Below are 6,394 nucleotides of genomic sequence, written 5' to 3' on the forward strand. Positions count from 1 at the left end.
AGGATCATGTGGATTGTGGTTGCACGTGCATGCATGATGATATGTTTCGCTCACGAGCTCAGTGGGGCTCACACTCTGTTATATATGTTTTTCTTTAGATGATCTTGCAAATCGATGCCACTGTGGCATGGAGGCTCATTACGAGGAGGAGAGCCCTGGTTATTATGATGATATTGGTGTGGACCCCGATGGAGGTCGTGCCGATGATGCGTGCATTCTCGATGGTTATTGATGAAGACCATTGAAGAGTGCACTTGATGCTTTTTATCTTGGGGACTCCTTTTTGTTTTTATTAGGAGTTTATCCCCGTCTTGCTTGTGGTTTAGCTGTAGTTTTTCTTACTTTCTTTTTGGGGTTGGGTCAGCTCACCCTGTATATATATGTGTATATATTTTCTTGGGCTTTGTTTCTTCTCAGCTTTACTTTCTAGTTTGTGGGTAGTTTGGGAAATGTATCAGGACAAACATATGTATGTATATATTATCATCATTTCCCGTATTGCTATGCTTTCTCTTTGCTATTGTAATTGTAGTTTATCTGCAGCACTCTGATCTTACCTGTAGTAATGTGATGAATGTGGGACCGTGAATGTAATAACTGCTTCTAGATCCATGGGATTTGGTGGATTACCATTATGCAATTTGGGTCACTTACCTAATCCTCCCAGGGGGTGGTTTGGGGTGTAACATAGCCCCATTATCGCTTTGCAAAACTCGAACCTGGGCATTGAACCAAGTTTGGATCATGGTGTGAAATGACTGGAAATAAGAAAAGGCATCGGTTTGGTTGGAAGAAGATAGACCCAGGTTAGTCGGGTACAATTGTCAATAAAAGTAATGAACCATCAAAACCCACCCTGAGCAACTACCCGAGAAGGACCCCACAAGTTAGAGTGAATAATAGAGAAGGGAATATTACTTTTTTTTTATCACTTGGAAAATAGGAGGACCGAGTATGCGTGGTGAGTTCACAGGTGTCGCAAGCAAACTTGTCCAGAGTACAGTGTTTTATTATAGATGGAAATAAATGACCTAAGATACGCAAAGAGGGATGACAAGATAGTGATGCCACCGATGTAATTGGGTAAGGGCACTGTCAACACGAAGAGTGTAGTCAGAAACCAGAGGAGTTGTACTAGAGAGAGCATGGTCCAAGTAATATAGTCCGTCACACACCCTTCCATATCCAATCGTTACTCTCGTCGCCAGATCCTGGAAAACACAATGAGTAGAGTAAAAGTGAAACATAATAGTTAGGGTCGACAGTGAGATAATAAATGGAAAGTACTTCGCACAAAGATTAGGGACATGCAGAACAGAAGATAAAGACATAGTACGAGTGCAGGTAACAATACCTTTATCAAAAATAATAGATAAGGACTCATCAACAACTCAGACTTTGTCCTTTCCCAAACATAGAAGATAGATTCGAAATAGGTCCAAAGAGCTGGTCATATGGTCAGAGGCTCTGGAATAGAGGAGCCAGGAAGGATTAGATGGAGAAGAAACATAAAATATACCTGAATGTGCAAGGTTGGAAGTAGGTGCAGTAGAAGGAGTTGTGGTAGAGGATGCAGTGCCAAGTTGAGTCATCAGACATTGGAGCTCAACCATTTGATTTGAAGAAAAAGGGGATGTCGTAGGAGAGGCAGAACCCATCAGAGGCTTCAGATAGATGAGCCTAAGGACAGGAGGATCCCTATTTCCCACCACATTCCCTTAGGGTGACCATGCAGCTTCCAACAAGTCTCCTTATTATGGCGAGGGTGACCACAATAATCACACTTACTGATTCTTTTCAAGCAGTGTCCGATTTAGTGTCCAAAGAAGGAAGAGACTGTGGTGTAGTAAACAACTTCTAAACGAGTGGGGGTGCAGAAGGCATTATAACAGATCGGCGCAGTTCCTCACGTTGAACCAAATTATGAGCCTACAGTAGAGAGGGAAAAGCATCTTGCCCAAGAACCTGAATGCTGATCTGGTAATATTCGGGGTTCAATCCAGTAAGAAAATCATACACCCATTCCATCTCACGCTCCTTCTGGGAGGTACTAGCATCGGCAGTACAAGCCATTGGAGCAGGGTGATAAATTCAGTGTGGAATAGTAAGTTAGGAGGGAGAGCTCCTTCTGGGTGGTCTCACTGACCTGATGGCAAAGTTCATATATTTGAGCATAATTATTTGGTTGTGCATAAGTTTGCTTGACATCATCCCATAGTCCCTTAGCCAAATTTAGGAGAACAAAATTGGAGCTGATTGTGGGTTCCATAGAGTTTAGCAAGAAAGACATAATGAGAGCATCAGTAGCCAACCAAGTCCTGGTAGTAGTAGGCTTAGGGGTGTCACCATTTAAATACCCCAAAAAATTATGTCCTCGAATGATGAGAAGGCATGCTCTAGACCAAGTTAGACAATTAGTCCCATTGAGTTTTGTAGGGCCTATCTGGAGAAAAGGGTTATGGCCATGGGAACCAAGATGACCCACCACACTACCCTCTATTCCACCAGTGGAGGTTGTGCTACTTTTTGCCATAAGAATAAGTAATATCAACAACTCAAAGAGATAAAAGGACTCACTGATAGAGAAGAAACATGCGTAGAAGCTAGCTTATGGTGGTTGGAAGAGCAGACAAAAGTTGCAGAAAGCTTAGGAGGCTTCGGTAATGGTGGCTGATGGCCTAGGTAGCCCTTTGTGAAGTAGCTAGAGGCCAGGCGCGAGGTAGGCAAGGACCTAGGAGACCCAGGTGATGGTGGTAGAGGCGCAGGGAGGCTCAAACGATGTCGGCAAGGGCCTTGGAGGGTCCTGTTCAGTGTAGTAGAGGATCGGGGAGGCCCTGTGTGAAGCCAGAAGGGGCCTAAGGGCCCTGCACGAAGGTGGCAGAAGGGGTTAGGGGCCCTACATAACGGCGGAAGAAGCCTAGAGGCCTGGACGACGACAAAGAGAGGCCAAAGGCCTTGCATGACGGTGAGCAGGGGCCTAGAAGCCTTATGCAAAGTCAGAGGGAGGCTTAGGGGCCATGTGTGGTGGTGGGAGAGGGCCTGAGGGCCTTGTGCGACTGTGGGAGAGGGCCTGGGGGCCTTGCATGCCAACGGGAGAGGGCCTGGGGCTTTGCATGTGTGTAATGCCGGACAGGGTTCTTGAGGTCCTGCGTGATGGTTTAAGGGGTCTAGAGCCCTGTACGATAGTGGAAGAGAGCCTGGGAGGCTCGACTCAGGTAGGCGGAGGGCTGAGAAGCCCTAGTCAAATGGCAGCGGTACTAGGAATCCTAGTCGAGATTTTCATGGTGATTAGTGGTGAGCCTAGAGCCCTAATAAGAGAGAGAGAGAGAGAGAGAAAGATAGAAGAGGTAATGTCATCCTAGCTAGATGTTAGATCTACTAGGAACCAGGTCAAACAAAATTCTGTTAAGCTACTAGTTAGAGGGCAGATTTTGATGAACTTGGTGAAGGCACAGGTTAGACTTGGGGTGTTGGGTTTGAATTTTATAGGGTAAAGCAGGGCAGGTTTAGGTGAGTCTAAAGAACCTGGTTTTGTGAGTTTTGAATGAGAATTTCAAAATCAGAAAAATTAGGGTTTCGGGTTTGGTTTGGGGAAGGAGAAGGTGGTGAATTTTGGGTTTATAATGGGGGTTTGGTCCAAGGTTTGGATCAAATTTCCCAAATAGGGAGAGGAAGGTTTGATCCTAATATGGAGGGGTTTTGAGGGTAGGTTAGGTCTGGACAGGTCTAGGTTATTTAGGGTTTAATGGATATGAGGAGGGATGTGGATTTGAGGTAATAAATGGGATAGAACTTAGGATCGAGTGAGGGGAATGGTCTAGGGATGCTGTGACTGAAAGTTGGATGGATTCTAATGGAGGAATAAGATGAAAAGTAATTGCAACAATTAGAAACACTTACTGGATTTGTAGAATAGCAACTAGAAGCTGTAGAAGAGGACCTCCCGATCTGAACAGATGCAGGGAGTCAACTAGAGTCTTACCAATCCCTCCCTTGAATCCACAAGGCAAGCTCACAAGGAAGCTAGGCAGCAGCAAACTTTGAAACAAATTTTAGCAAAATGAGTAGTGGGGAGCCTTCCACGATTTACTTAGTTATATAAGGCGGAAAGCCCAAAATCTAATACAAGATCCTCTAGGGACCAATAGGAATACAAGGTCCTCTAAGGACCAATAGAAATAGGTTAACTCCTAGCCAATAGGAGTGAATCACTTAAATTGAACCAAAGGTTGAACTTGGTTCAATTTAAGTTTACAAAATAAACCTGGTTCAAATTAAATTTTACAAAAGAACCTAAGCATAGAATAAAAACTAAGGCTCCTCAATCAGCCCTAAGCTTAGGGCTATCTCTTCTTCTTGCGGCTGCTTGGACCTGCATCAATGGGGGTCTTTGTCCAGTTGTTTCTCAGTTAGGCTTTTGTTATTTTATTACTTTTGTTGATGAATATTCCAGAGTTACATGGATTTATTTAATGAAAAATCATTCAAAGTTGCTTTCTATTTTTGTGCATTTATGAATGAGATTCATACTCAATTTTAGACTCCTTTGCATATTCTTCGTAGTAATAATGCTAAGGAATATTTTTTTGCCCCCTTTACTGAATTTATGATTCAATGTGGTATTATTCATCAATCCTCTTGTGCTGACGCCCAACACTCCACAACAAAATGGTGTGGCAGAGAGGAAGAATAGACATTTAATGGAGGTCACCCAGTCTCTTTTGTTTGAGATGAAAGGGGCCAAACCTTTTTTAGTAGATTCTATTTTAACTACGTGTTATCTCATTAACCGCTTGCCTTCCTCTTTTACATGGTGGTATTTCTTATTCTTTGTTACTTTTGCGCCTTTGTTTTACCACCATGTGTCTTTGGTAGTATTTGTTTTATTCGTGATCATCGTCTCAGTGTTTCAAAGTTGAATCCTAGAGCTATTAAGTGTCTCTTTGTTGGTTATTCCCGTACCTAGAAGGGTTATAATTGTTACTCATTTGGCTTTGGCCTCCCAAGGCTTAGAATGGTCAACTAAAAACCTACCGCCTCTACTGACCCGTTGACCAACAATGACCTCACCGCCCACTACCACTCACCACTAGCTTAACAGAATTTTGTTTGACCTGGTTCCTAGTAGATCTAACATCTAGTAAGGACGACCTTAAGAGGGCTGGAGGCCCTAGTGATGAGTAGCAGTGGGCGGTGAGGTCATTACCTATCAACGGGTCAGTGGAGGCAGCAGGTTTTTAGTTGACCATTCTCAGCCTTGGGAGGCTGAAGCCAAATGAGTAACAATTATAACCCTTCTAGGTACGGGAATAACCAACAAAGAGACACTTACGAGCTTTAGGATCCAACTTTGAAACACCGAGGCGATGATCAGGAATACAACAAATACTACCAAAGACACGTGGTGGTAAGACAAAGGCGCAAAAGAAAATAACAAAGAATAAGGAATACCCCCATGTAAAATAGAGGAAGGCATGCGGTTAATGAGGTAACACGCAATCAAAACAGAATTTGCCCAAAAAGGTTTGGCCCCTTTCATCTCAAACAAAAGAGACTGGGTGACCTCCATTAAATGTCCATTCTTCCTCTCTGCCACAGCATTTTGTTGTGGAGTGTCGGGCATCAGCATAAGAGGATTGATGAATGATACCACATTGAATCATAAATTCAGTAAAGGGGGCAAAAAAAATTTCCTTAGCATTATTACTACGAAGAATATGCAAAGGAGTCTAAAATTGAGTATGAATCTCATTCACAAATGCACAAAAATAGAAAGCAACTTTGAATGATTTTTCATTAAATAAATCCAGGTAACTCTGGAATAGTCATCAACAAAAGTAATAAAATAACGAAAGCCTAACTTAGAAACAACTGGACAAAGACCCCCATACATCAGAATGAACTAAAGAAAAAGGTTGGTTAGATCGTTTATTGACTCTAGGAGGACACACACGATGAAGTTTCCGAAACCGACAAGACTTACAATTTAAAACTAGAAAAAGACCAAAAACGAGTATCTAAAAGTTTTAAATTCTCCAACGAAGGATGACCCAAGCAACAATGAATTTGGTGAGGTGACGCCAAACTCTCCAACGATGGATGACCCAAGGAACAATGAATTTGGTGAGGTGACACCACACTTGAACACGCCACAGATGAAGTGTCCTCAAGTATATACAACCCCCCCAATTCACGACCTCTACCTATCGTCTTCTTTGTCGTAAGATCCTATGTATACACAAGAGTCAAAGAAAAAGGTTATGAGACAATTATAGATTTTGGTAAACCTATTAATAGACGAGAGATTAAAAAGAAAGTCAGGTAAATAAAGGACAGAAGACAAGGACAAAGAAAATGTAAAATAAATAGTACCAGTCACTTTAGCTAAGGAACC

The sequence above is a fragment of the Telopea speciosissima genome, chromosome 7, assembly GCF_018873765.1.
Source record: "Telopea speciosissima isolate NSW1024214 ecotype Mountain lineage chromosome 7, Tspe_v1, whole genome shotgun sequence".
Lineage (NCBI taxonomy): Eukaryota > Viridiplantae > Streptophyta > Magnoliopsida > Proteales > Proteaceae > Telopea > Telopea speciosissima.